The sequence below is a fragment of the Mauremys mutica genome, chromosome 11 (genome assembly GCF_020497125.1).
Source record: "Mauremys mutica isolate MM-2020 ecotype Southern chromosome 11, ASM2049712v1, whole genome shotgun sequence".
NCBI classification, from domain to species: Eukaryota; Metazoa; Chordata; order Testudines; family Geoemydidae; genus Mauremys; species Mauremys mutica.
In genome coordinates, this window is record NC_059082.1 from 1,458,657 (window position 1) to 1,471,966 (window position 13,310).

At 49.8% G+C, this 13,310-nt stretch overlaps 1 long non-coding RNA gene across 1 annotated transcript in view; it reads left to right on the forward strand.

The window, feature by feature from the left end:
* Positions 1 to 13,310, forward strand: part of LOC123343678 — a 106,501-nt gene that overhangs the window by 74,850 nt on the left and 18,341 nt on the right. The gene's annotated exons all lie outside the window — the stretch shown is intronic.

Sequence of the window (13,310 nt, forward strand, 5' to 3'; positions counted from 1 at the left end):
CAGTGCCTGAACTGAACAACCAGCCTTCTGCCGGGGCTGCCCGGAACGGGGCTGAGCGTGCTCAGCACATCGGGGCTCAGGCCTGGAGCGTATTGCCAAGGCGCCAAGGGCTGGGAACCGCAGCCCTATGAGAAGGGCCACGGGAGGATGAGCCTGAGCCGCCCTAGTCCTGTGTGCGGCTGAATCTGCGCTGAGGGCAGGGGTGCCTGGCTCGGGGCACTGGCCCCCTACGGGAGAATTCGATAGTCCAGGGAAATAACTCTAATCTGCGCCCCTCCAGCCCGCCCACGAGTGCGGAGACTCCTGCTGTCTGCCTCGCTTCTCTCACCCTCTTTCTCTGTGCCCCCGCCTCGTCACAATGCAGCTACGCCCCCTCCCTCGCCTAGTGCTCCAGGCACCCCCAGAGCAGGGACAGCAGCAGCACCCGTCCCAGGGCTCTCAAAGCTGACCTGCCGCAGCCATTTTTAGCAGCAAAAGGATCGTTCAGGCTCCCTCCCCAACAACATGAGACCATCAGAACGGCCAGACTGGGTCAGACCAAAGGTCCATCCAGCCCAGTGTCCTGTTTTCCGAGAGCAGCAAATGCCAGGTGCCCCAGAGGGAATGAACAGAACAGGGAATCATCAAGTGATCCATCCCCTGTCGCCCATTCCCAGCTTCTGGCAGTCAGAGGCTACGGACACCATCCCTGCCAGCCTGGCTCATAGCCGTTGATGGACCTGTCCTCCATGAACGTATCTAGACCCTTGATGAGCCCTGTTATAGACTTGGCCTTTACATCATCCTCTGGCAAGGAGTTCCCCAGCCTGACAACCTGCAGCCTCGCTGGACCCTGCTACAAGCAAAGCTGGGTGAAGTAGGCACCTGCCTGCGCAGGAGAGCCTCACTCTGCCTGCATCGTACCCCGGAGACGAGGTCAGTGGAGGTGTTTGAGCTGCAGCCCTGCGGCTATGGATGAGGCAGGGCAGCTGGCCAGGTGCCCTGCGGGAGGCCCTGCAGCTTTGGAATTTGCTCCCCTCCTTGGTCCAAAACAGCCTGAGGACGTGCTGCAAACAAAGCTCATCTCTTCATGGGCATTTGGGAACCAGAAGAGGGAGAGCATGTGTGTATGTGGAGGGGGCTGGTCTTCGGTGCGTTGGTGTGCCAGGGCGGGGTCTAGTGCGATGGTGGTGCACCTCAGGGGCCCGTGTTGTGGTCAGAAGTTCTGACACGTCCCTGGAGAGATGCTCACTTTTGTGTCAGCGTTGATGCCTTTCTAACTCAACCCGTTGCTGTTCAGAAACTTTGGTGCAAACAGACCCGGCACATTCCTGTCCGGGCTTACGAGCCCTGTGGATGGCTGCTTGCCGGGCACACCTTTGTTGGCTTGGAAGGAGGGAGGCGCAGACCCGGAGGCTGGACGTATTTATGTGGCCATCTGGAAACTGCGGGGTGAAGAGAAGCCCACTTAGGAAGCAGAACCTGTACCCTGGGACTTGGGTGACCAGTCACACAGCATGAAGAGCAAATACTTGAGCTACAGTTGTGGTGACTGCAGCATGAGCCTCCCCAGGCTGCCAGGCACTCACGTGGGCTGGTGAGCACGGAACGTGCTAGAATGAATATGCCTGTGAAAACTGAGGCCTGCCTGCAGGCCATTCTTGAACAAAAAGGGTTTAAACTTACCAATCAATGATTTGCTGTGAACAATGGGCTACCAGCCTGCAAGCTGTGCTAGCCGTGGTTTGGGGCTATGGACACTTGCCTATTAGAAAACAGAGTCACAGCCATAGCCATCACCTTTTGGTCACTTCCCAACCTGAGCTGGATTTGAACCGGTGCCTCAGATATGAATGGTTTGATATCCCATGGCCAACCACAAAAACCATCCCCTTCTCTCCGCTCCTCATTTACGTCGGTGAGTGGCTGCGTTGCTGGGGCCAGTTCTTTTCCTTCACACTGGCTCCCTGATCCCTCTGTCTATGGTAAGAAACAAATCACAACTTTACTCTGACTGCAATGTAGTCCGTCGCCCATAGAGCCTACCCTCTGTTAGCGTGGAACTGTGTAGGCATCTGTTTGAGAATTAGCCCCCTAAAAGCAATTCAACAGAAATAAGCAAGAACAAAGCTGTGATTTTTGAAAGATTTCCAATACAGCCAAGGAAAATGCTGATTAAACACAGTTGGGTTTGTGTTTTAATTTATTTATTTATTGCAGCAAAGCGCAGCCTTGAGATTTCAGCTCCCCAGCTCCCCATGTGCCCTTCAGGCTCCTGGAGCCCCTGGGGAGGACGAGGGAACTGTATTTCAGCAGCAGTTGCTGGGAGAGGAGGAGAACCCCTGCTGTTTCTATGCAACACGGGGTGTGTTTCAAAAGCTATTTTAACCGAAATGAACTCTAGGTTTGTGGTGTTCTAGTTTGTTCTTCAGAACACAGCTCACAAGAAAGGGGATCTGAGTCTGAAACCTGCCTCTCCAAGCAGAGAGAAGCAGAACTCGAGAGGTGCTGAGGCTGGGCTGCCGGAGGTTGTGCTAAGCAAGGTGGTGTGATGCAGGCGAACGGAAACCCAGGCCATGCAGCAGAAAGTGCTGGGGATTGGAGAACACAGGGTTTTCCATCCCCTCCTACTCCGCTGTTTGGGGAAGCAAACACCAAAGCTGCATCTTTTACTTCCCTCAGCTAATCGCGGTGAGGAGGAGAAGGGGCAGGTCCCCCCAGCTCAGCACATACACAATGCTTGGGCTGAGTTTCCCATCCAGCCTCAGTCAGTGGAATGGAGGGAGTGCTGAGGAAACGTTTCACTCGCCGTATTAGCTAAAGAGCAGGGGCTCCGCAGTGTCGGAATGTTAAACACCAGAAAAATCCAGTCATTGGCCTTGGGGTCTGGAAACACCTTTGCCTCTCCGCACTTTGCTTGTTAGCATTTGTAATAGGCAGTCGGCACCAGTGCTCCTCTCCAGTTGGAACCCTCAGCATTCTTTTTGTCTCCTCAGTTTTCCAGAAGAATGAAAACTGAATAAAAGATCAGAGTTCAGTGATCAAGAGGGCGGAATATTTCTGGAAAGCCTGCAAGCAGCAATTGTTTACATTCCACTGCACATCACATCCGATGAACATCTCCGCTCAGCGGAGAGCGGGAGGGAAGATGTGGGGTCATTCCTTAAAGAAGGGGGGGATTTAAATTGACCGACAAAAACGCTTATTGAGAAAGATTTGCATCATGCAATGTGGGGATCATTGTTACCCTCAAGTGCTCTTTTAAAAAGCAAGGTAGGATAGAAGAGCTGGGTATCACTGTCGACATGGAAAGAATGTTTTCATCAGAAAGCCACACTAAGTGAGCGTGGCAACTGAGACAGGCCTCAGCTCCCAGCCCTGAAACTCGCAGTAATGAGAGCCAGCTATTTCTGGGGCCTTTGCTGCTTTTGTGTTGGGGGAGGGGAGTGTTTTTTCAGTGAGCCCTTTAGTATAGAGCTAAAATACCATATTGGGCTAATAATGCCCAACCCAGTCTGTGATCTTAACGGGTCCAGGTACATCTCTGAGCTTACATCAGTCCAGCTTTCAACTGGCTGCATTAAAGCTTGTTGCAAGAAGTCACTTGGAGTGAGCACAACATAGAGACCTGACATCTGGCCTATGGAATGGCACAATGCGAGGGAGGTCACAGCAGCACCGGTAAAATACGCTATTAAAATCTTGTGCCTGGGAAGTGATCGGCCAGGACACGCAAGCTTAAACAATCTCACTCTTAGCAGCCACTCACGGGACTGGCAGAACCCAGGTGCTTACTGGAAGTTGGCGTACAATAACAATGGAGCAGAACTGGGTTGACCCGACACAACTGGGACACTTTTCAGACAAAAGGCTGCCTGATAAGGACACTCTGAATCCCCTGAATGTGCTTTACTGTCCTTCCTACATATTCTAGCCTCATCCCCCTACAAGCTCCGAGAGGTACATCCTGGGGTCAGTGCGCAGCCCAGGAGCCAGGCTGTGCACTAGTGATTTTCATCAAGCAAAGAACTGACCTGGCCATAAGCCCTAGTGACAATGAAGCTTTTGTAGCCACAGATGCAGCTCACGGCTGCAGTGACTTGCACTCCTGCTGCATGGACACATGCTCTGCATGCAGGGAGTAGATGGTGCATCTTGGTAGGTGTGGAGCCACCAGTCCCTCCCCATGGCTCCAGCCATCCTGTCTGCAGTGCAGAGGTGGAGCTCAGGGAGAGCTGTCCGAAGCACATGGCTCTGCGTGTTTCAAGTGGTTGCTGTGAGCAGTGCTATGGAGGCAGAGGCCACTGGGATAAATGCACAAGAGCTCTGCTGAAGTCTGTATTGCTGCCGATATAACTGAGATCAGGATCTACCGCCTCCCATCCTCTCACATGAGTCATTTACTGGCTCCAGTGCAAGCCCAGCCCAGCAATGATTTAATTATCCACGGCAGGCATTATTACCGGGAAAAGTGCTCATGAAGGCCCTCTGCAGGCATTAAACACTAGCCCTCACCACAAGCAATGTGCTAACCTCGGTTTGGTTCAAAAGAGATTGCTCGAAGATGCTGCTGTTTACCAGACGGCTGGTTCTCCAGAGACCATAACTGCCTGAAATTGCTGTCAATACCAGGGTATGTTCTCCAGCAAATCCATCTACCTCAAAGTTGCATTCACTAATTGGTAAATGATGGGAAGCAATGGTGTGGGAGAGACCCCAGGGAGTACTTGTGTCCCACGCTCCCAGGAAAACCCTAGAAATCATCAGGACTTGGAAAGTAAAGCCAGGGTGGTATGTTATACCTATAAAATGATGGGGTCTAAATTAGCTGTTACCACTCAAGAAAGAACTTGGAGTGATTGTGGATAGTTCTCTGAAAACATCCACTCAGTGTGCAGCGGCAGTCAAAAAAGCAAACAGAATGTTCGGAATCATTAAGAAAGGGATAGATAATAAGATAGAAAATATCATGTTGCCTCTATATAAATCCCTGGTACACCCACATTTTAAATATTGGGTGCAGATGTGGTCGCCCCATCTCAAAAAAGATGTATTGGAATTGGAAAAGGTTCAGAAAAGGGCAACAAAAATGATTAGGGATGTGGAACAGCTGCCGTATGAGGAGAGATTAAGAAGCCTGGGACTTTTCAGCTTCAAAAAGAGACAACTAAGGGGGGATATTAGAGAGGCCTCTAAAATAATGACTGGTGTGGAGAAAGTAGATACGGAAGTCAAGTATCAGAGGGGTCGCCATGTTAGTCTGGATCTATAAAAACACAAAGAGTCCTGTGGCACCTTATAGACTAACAGATGTATTGGAGCATGAGCTTTCGTGGGTGAATACCCACTTCGTCAGACACATGTGGTGGAAATTTCAAGAGGCAGGTATAAATATGCAGGCAAGAATCAGTCTAGAGATAACGAGGTTAGTTCAGTCAGGGAGGATGAGGCCCTCTTCTAGCAGTTGAGGTGTGAACACCAAGGGAGGAGAAACTGCTTTTGTAGTTGGCTAGCCACTCACAGTCTTTGTTTAATCCTGAGCTGATGGTGTCAAATTTGCAGATGAACTGAAGCTCAGCAGTTTCTCTTTGGAGTCTGGTCCTGAAGTTTTTTTGCTGCAGGATGGCTACCTTTAAATCTGCTATCTAATCTAATATGGAAGTGTTATTTACTCCTCGCAACACAAGAACTAAGGGTTGCCAAATTAAATTAATAGGCAGCAAGTTTAAAACAAACAAAAGGAAGTATTTTTTCACATAACGCACAGTCAACCTGTGGAACTCCTTGCCAGAGGATGTTGTGAAGGCCAAGACTATAACAGGGTTAAAAAAAGAACTAGATAAATTCATGGAGGACAGGTCCATCAATGGCTATTAGCTCGGATGGGCAGGGATGGTGTCCCTAGCCTCTGTTTGCCAGAAGCTGGGAATGGGCGACAGGGGTTGGATCACTTGATGATTCCCTGTTGTGTTCATTGCCTCTGGGGCACCTGGCACTGGCAACTGTTGGAAGACAGGACACTGCGCTAGGTGGACCTTTGGTCTGACCCAGTCTGGCCATTCGTATTTTCTTATGTTACTGCATGTGGGCAGAGATGACCAGCAGTGAGTGTTAACCTAGCTGACATGACCATGCAATTAGTCACAAGTGTGTCTGAGCATTTTCTCTTTGCAAATTTAAGCTGTGCGTATCCTGAGAACTGAAGCTCCTGAGAAACTTCTGGCATTTCTTGTTTCACTCAGACCAGAAATTCCACACAAAACAGCCTTGTTCTTGATGTTCTGTTCCCTACAGGCCTGGTCAGAACCAAGATCCAGTGGCTGGAAGCTGAAGCATGATAAATGCAGCAGAAGGCACCTGTTTTTAAGTGAGGGTGATTAACTCTGGAATAACTTGCCTGGGGATGTGATGGGTTCTCCGTTGTTTGGAGATTTGAAATCCAGGCTGGGTGTCTTGTTCTAAAAGATCTGTTCTAGCTCGACCAAAAGTGCAGAGATCAGTGGGTGAGGGTCTCTGGCCCACGTTATCTATGAGGTGGGGCTAGATGGTCCCTTTAAGCCATAAAAAGCCCCAAACCAACCAAACAAAACCCTGTGAATCTAAGCAGGGCAGAGGAGCACTGTTGTATCAACCAAGCAAGGTACTAACAACTTCAACAAGACTTTATTTTTACAGTGGAAACCTCTGTACCAAGCTGCTGCTGCACCCTCTGTAACTCTCACTCAGCCTCCTCCACTCCTCCCCTCCTTCCTGTTTCCTGTCCTTTCAGACTCCCAACAGCCAGTGCTCCCAGTTCTAATAATTACAAGCAACATCTAAACACCACAAGCACAGAAATGAAAAATAATTTCAAATGCTCTTTGGGTTTCTTCTTTGAACCTTAAAATTGTTTTGAGTCTTGAAAGAAAATTCAGCCTAGTTCTTCCTTTCTCCAAACAAGTTTTCCAGCTCCAGCATTTTGCTGTGTCTTAGTTTAGCTGAGCAGAGTTTCAGTGGAATCCAACTATTTAAGATTTTGGTTCTGGAGGATGAAGGGACTTGCTGAGTTTGGCATTTCTCACTGGGGTTCAGGACTCGAGACCTGCATTAATTTATTCAGAAGTTCAAAGTGATCTTGCAGGGGAATATGGATTATTCTGAGATGTCTCTTCACATTGAATTGAGGCTCTGATTGTTTCTGTTTCAGGGTGGATGTTCGTGTGTTAGGTTCTCTCGGAACACATACATAGATAGGAATGCTGCTGGTATGGTAATTTACAAAAATGTCGTGCCACATCTCCTCCTTCACTGCATATGCCTAGCACCGGGAAATCCTCTCCTCCATGCTAACATACCGCGATGGCTGGGGATTACTTGGCTGGTGTTAATACAATGCAATGTTGCACACACCGAGAAATCAAAAGGAAAGAAACTTTCTGATGCTCTTCTGCCAAGACCGAAGCCCTTCTAATCTAGTACCCTTTTGTTCCTATGTCATATCGGATATTGACACCGATATAGCGCAGGTTAAAGAGAGACCAGGGGCACATGCTCCATCACTCTGAACACATCACTGACACTGTGACTGCTAACTAGATCTATTTTAGGAAGGCAGCAAACTGCTAAAGCCGTTCATAGACTGAAGGCATGTAAATCAGCTCTGGAACGAGGCTACAGCTCCTGACAAGACTTGTCTGGGTTTAGAAAAGAAGCTGAGGTTTGCTCTCTGTGGGTGAGGCCCTGAAACGGCCCTTGCACGCGCTGGCCATATGAAGGCAGTGGGCACTCTGGGGGTTGCACTAGTCCCCACAGTGCCCCCTGCCAGGAGGGAGACTCTTGTGGCTAGTACTGCAGACACGAGGACGCTGAGGCAGAGCCAGCGGGGGCCTGGTGTTCAGAGGTGCTGATCACCCGCTGCTCTCGCTGACTTCAAGTGGGATTTTGGGTGGCCAGCACCAGTGAAAGTCCGGCCCTATTGTCTCACCCAGAACCAAAGAGGGAGCCTGCTTTGGTACCAGGACTGGACCCAGCGCCTCCACAGCTCCCAGGCCTGTGCTCCACCCACTGACCCTTTCCAGGGAAGAAGGAAAAAGGGAGCATGTTAATTTCAGTTCCGGGGTCTGCTCCTCTTGCTAAACCAGCCGGTGTGACCATGGCTTTAGTTCCTGTGCTATTGGGCTCCCGTGCTCCCGGGCCTGCTAGGCAGCCTGGCCATGTTCTCCCCACCATTCGCTCTTTCCAGCGGGTTCTGTCGCCGCAGAAGGAGAGGCAGGCTTGCTCCCTCGCTCGGCCCCACACTCTTACTCTGCTCAGGCTGCGATCCGGCTCAAGTGAGGTTTTCAAGACCTAGTGCGTGGCCATGCTTTGCTGCCAGCCCCAGTCCTGCTCCCCTGGGGGGCAGCGGGCCGAGTCGATTCCAAGGCTGGGAAGCAGTGGGGAGACAGGAGTTGCCCAGGAGAAGCCGCAGAGATTGACTGCCGGTTGCTGGCTGGTTTTTGCTGAGGAAAACGGGGTGTGGGTTGGAGACAAGCTGCGGCGGCCCCAGACGGCACAGTGGCCCGTGCCGGCACCAAGGCTAAAGGAGGAGGGAGCAGAAGAGAGGCTGGAGAGCTGCTGCTCTGCTTTGAAATGGAGTTTGCCACCACGTGCCCTCCCCTCCCCATGCCCAGCTCGACTCTCCCCTGGGGCCGGCTCTCAGCCAGCCGCGGCCATGGCTCATTTGTTTGTCTAGAATGAGCTGTGCGTTGTGGCCAGCATTCCAGGACAGGGTGTCCCAAGTTAGGCACCTAAGTAAGTGGCCTGCTTAGGACCCCGTTTTTATAACTCAGCCCATGGTGCTATGCTGTACGGGGGAAGTTGTGAGCAGTTTGTATAGACTTATGTTACTCATTAGCCAGGACTGTGTTTCCAATCTCTAGTGGCTGGCCCACCCAGGAGAACAGCCTACCACTGCTACCAGGCCTGCTTTAGCTCCACCCTGGTAGGTCTGCCAGGCTGAAGGTCGCACGTTCACACTCTGCTGACAGCCCCCGGGGGAGGTGTTGCTACACTTACACTGAGACAGACGCCGAGTTGTTCCTGGGACAGCTGGAGTGTGTTTTGAAAAGCTGGTCTCCATATAGTTTTCAGAGTCTCATTCCTGGTAACGAATCCAGCCCTAAACTACCAGTGTGAACACAGGCTACAGGAAGGCTTCGATACTCCTAATGCGGGAAGCCAGTAAAACTTTCCAGAAGAAGCCATTTGGGCTGGAGGAAAGAACCCCCCAGGCTCCAGAGCAGTCTCCCTGCTGTTCACATAGCTCCACTGAAGAATAAAATGCAGGAGTTGCAGGCTGCTGGGGCAGAACAGAAATCCATGTCTGAGAGGTGAGGCTCAGTGGATCTCCACCAGCAAGGAAGTAACTTCCCCAAAGTGTCTGTCTGCCCAGTCCCCCCTGCCGACAGAATGATGGTTTTAGTAGCACTGGAGGTTCCAGCACACCCTCTTTTAGGTCTGTTTGCAGCACAAGTTATAGCCAGACTGGCAATAAGTGCAATCATTAAGGCTGTAGAAGGGTTTTCCTTACTGAAGCCTATAAATAGACAGGATAGAGTCTGTTTCCTAACTCTGTGAGCTAGTCTCCAGCTCTGGCTTGGACTCTGCCCAGACGAGAGTGTGCTCCGCTGGCGTTCAAAAAGTGAACAAAAATGGTTCGGCCATTTTGAGGTGAGGAGGGCGAGGGACACTCTAAAAGAAATCTTGCAACCTTTTTTTAAGCAGGCAAAAAGACTTTGCTGCGACTAAGTGGATAGGCCTCCCCCAGGTGCAAACACATGCTCTTGTTCTGGAGAAACCAGTTTGGTTGGCTGAGTTCTGAGTGCTCAGTGTGTGCGCACAGTGGAGTCTATTGCTGAGCTCATGAAGGCCCTCGCCCGGCAAACATTGGGCCGCCCGGCAGAAGTCAATGGGCCTGCTTAGGAGTTAAAAGTGAAGCATGTGCATATGTGTTTGCAGAATCAGGGCCGTAGCTGTGCACCGGTGTCGTGAAGGGGCGGGCGGGTGTGGCTAAATGCACACTGACCTCGCTGTTCTCCAGCGTGCTCCCAACTGGCCTGGGCACCCCTCGAACACTCGGGCATTGCACCAGCTGAGTGCACTAGCCATGGAGTATGAAATAAGTGACTCTCCTGTAAAAGAGACTCAGTCACACAAAGGCTGCCGTGTGGAGAATTCAGTTCCTTAGTGCAAGGAATTAACTCCCTTCCCCCCCTCCCCGGTGAGAGTGGGTGACTGTCACGTTCCCCGCTGGGGGGCAAGGTGGGCCCGGAAGGCCTAGTGGAGAAGCCATAAGTTTCAGAGAGATGTGAGAGCACAGGTGAGCCTCTAGCTGGGGAGTGTGGAGGACTGAGTCTCTCCCGCTCCAAATCCTGGTGCCAGGTCCCAGCTGTATGGCAGGAGAGCCTAGCAGAGTGGTGGGGGATTCGACATTGCTGTGAAGAATGCAAGGGCAGAGCCGGGCAGAGCTTCCCAGAACTAGAAGAACCTTCTTTTCTTTCCACTCACCTGTGCCCACGTTTTCTAAAGAGCCAATTTCCATAGGTTCAGAAATGAGCTGATGAGTTTTTCTTAAGCTTCTAGTTTCCAGTTACCAAAATACTCCAGGAGATGCTCCTCGCCTGTTATCTCCATCCATGGGCAGAAGTGGAAATGGCAAAATGTCATGCAAAATTCTCAGCGATTCTGAGCCCCTCTTTGCATGGTTCATATAAGCATCTGATCCAACCTGCTGGATGTTTTTCCACACTCAGCTGGAGCTCCAAACCTTTGGAGTTTGTGGTCATCACTGGCTGAGGCTGGGACTCTGGGACATAGGGAGATGCTGTGTTTAATTCCACACAAAACAAAATGTACACAATAAAACTAGTCTTCACACCTGATTGGAAGTTGTTAATTTTTCTGGTGAAACAGGGACATATAATTCACAAACAGCATCTTTACAACGGTTCAGGGCTTGCTTTGGCTTTTCTTTTATACCATCAATTCAATACTTTTCCTTTTTGTTTTCCCTAAAAGCGCCCACTGTACTTTCTCTAAGGACTGCAGGTTAGTGGGTGCAGATTCGGTTTTCCAAAAGAATGCTCTGGGTCCAAGCTGCGGCAGGCTGAGGCTATGATCCAGGAACTTCTTGTGTTTGAGACATAATTGCTGTTCATTTGGGGCTCTTTATTAGATATAGAATTCTATTTATAAAAGAGAATGGGGAACTGTATAATAAATCCTTCAGATCTTGCTCCATCGAGAAAGAGCCAAACTGATGTTGTAGATGTCTCTGTGTTTGCCTTGGCACATGTAGCTTTTTGAGTGGAAGACGGGAGCGATCACTCCATAATTGTGCTGCTCTGTAGCTCTGGTATTGGCCGATGTCAGAGCCAGAATGCTCCTGGTCTTAGCTGGCATGGCAGCTCTGAGGTTCTAATAGGGGCTAGTATTTTACAAGGAGTAGGAGCAGCCTCGTAATGTACCAAAGTTATGAAAACTCGATTCAATGCTAATGTCCCTCTGGTGACTGAGCATTGCAAATATACACTTGTTCCTTGACTTACATGTCATTTTGACTTAATTGACTGGTCTAAAGCATTCTTGCCGCCCTCTGCCCTGCAGGGTAAACATGGCTAATCTCTCCAACTGTGGGCTTTCTGTTTCAGACACTGCACAAATAACACTACCTCCTGATCTTCTGTTCTGCTGTTTTGAATATTGCTAGTGCTGATGCATGTTATTCCAAGGAGATCTCTGGTTTTCTTTGATCTGGAGAAATACAGGGAAAACCTTGTGATGTGACTTGCAAATTGAACAAATGTGAAACATAAAGCCGAGAAGGACTTTTAAATGACTCTAATAGGTACATTTTCAGTACAGTAAAGAAGACAGATGTAATTATTAGCTGATAATATTCTACTGTGGTTGCAGCATACGTTATGGACGTTCTAATGGTATGTTATTAGTGCTGGGGCTTTCTAATTTTTGCCTAGTTATTTGATATGCATAATCAAGACAATTGGGAGGAAAAGTAAATGTATCCACACCAGAGGCGTATTTTAACGGCACCTCAGAGATTGTTATACCTCTGCTGAGCATATCTCAGCCCTGGAGAGAGGCTGAAATTTGTTCACTGGGCTGGAAACCAGTCAGACCTGTACTTAGCAATTACCGAACTTTGTGCACTTTTCAGCATGTCACTAATGTTAACCTCTAATCCTCCCAACACCCCTGTGTGGAAGGGAGGTGTTTGCCCCCATTTGACAGATGGTGCAGCTGAGGCAGAGAGGGCAATGCCAGGTCTCAGGACACACACACTCAGCAGCATCAGGAGTTCCTGACTTTGGCCCTGTCATCAATCCACAGGATGACAATGTCTCTGACGCCCAGTGCTTAATTTGTAAAGAAGGAGGCTCAAGTAATTAGGTGCCGGGGCTCAAGCAATTTTTTTACTTTCATAACTGACATGCAAGGCTCTGAACTGGCAAGCCCAGAGGTGCCAGGGCTCTGAACTGGCAAGCCCAGAGGTGCCAGGGCTCAGCCCTGGAAAGCCCTGTTTACACCACAAGATACACAGCAGAGAAATGCTGGGTAACATGCAGCAGAATGGAAGGAGAGGGGCAAGGCAGTGCTCCAGAGAAGAGGATCCACAGCCGCACCCAGTAACAGAGTCAAGGAGATAACGGATGGAGTTTGGAGGGCTAATGAGCTGGACACATGAGTACAGCTCAGCAACTGCACTGAACCAAGCCAGGATCCTTTTGGTTCCCTGCTCAAGCTTAGCCCTCCAGACCCTGCCTTGCTGCACAAGCCATGTCACACAGCGTGATATGTTCAAGCCACCCAGGTTTCCTTGACGTGCACAGGAGGGGTGGGAATAGGCAGGGAGTTCCGCAGATTAATGGGCAGGAGGTCCATGGACACTGTATTTTGCTTCAGTGCCAGCATGGAAAGTACCCAGAGCACCAGAGGACTTAAAGCAAAAGAACGTTTGTAATCACACAACAGTGTGTGGAGAAAACGTTGCTATAGACCTAGATCGCGAACACCCACAGGACGAAAGAAAATGGCTAATAAGTCTCTTTACAAATAAATCTGAAATCCACCTTCACTAGAGCGGTTTAAAACCTCACCTTGTCTATAGGCAGATAAAATGCTGAGGTTCCAAGATTGTGAATGTTATAACAAATTGGTGACCCCCTACCCCTTCAATATTAAGTTTGTCAGGATGCAGCATCCTGTGGCCATTCAAACCTGATGTCTGCAGCAGGGATAGAACTCCGATTGACCTCTTCTAAAAGCCGCTCGCCTGAGCAAAAGAAGAATCTCCT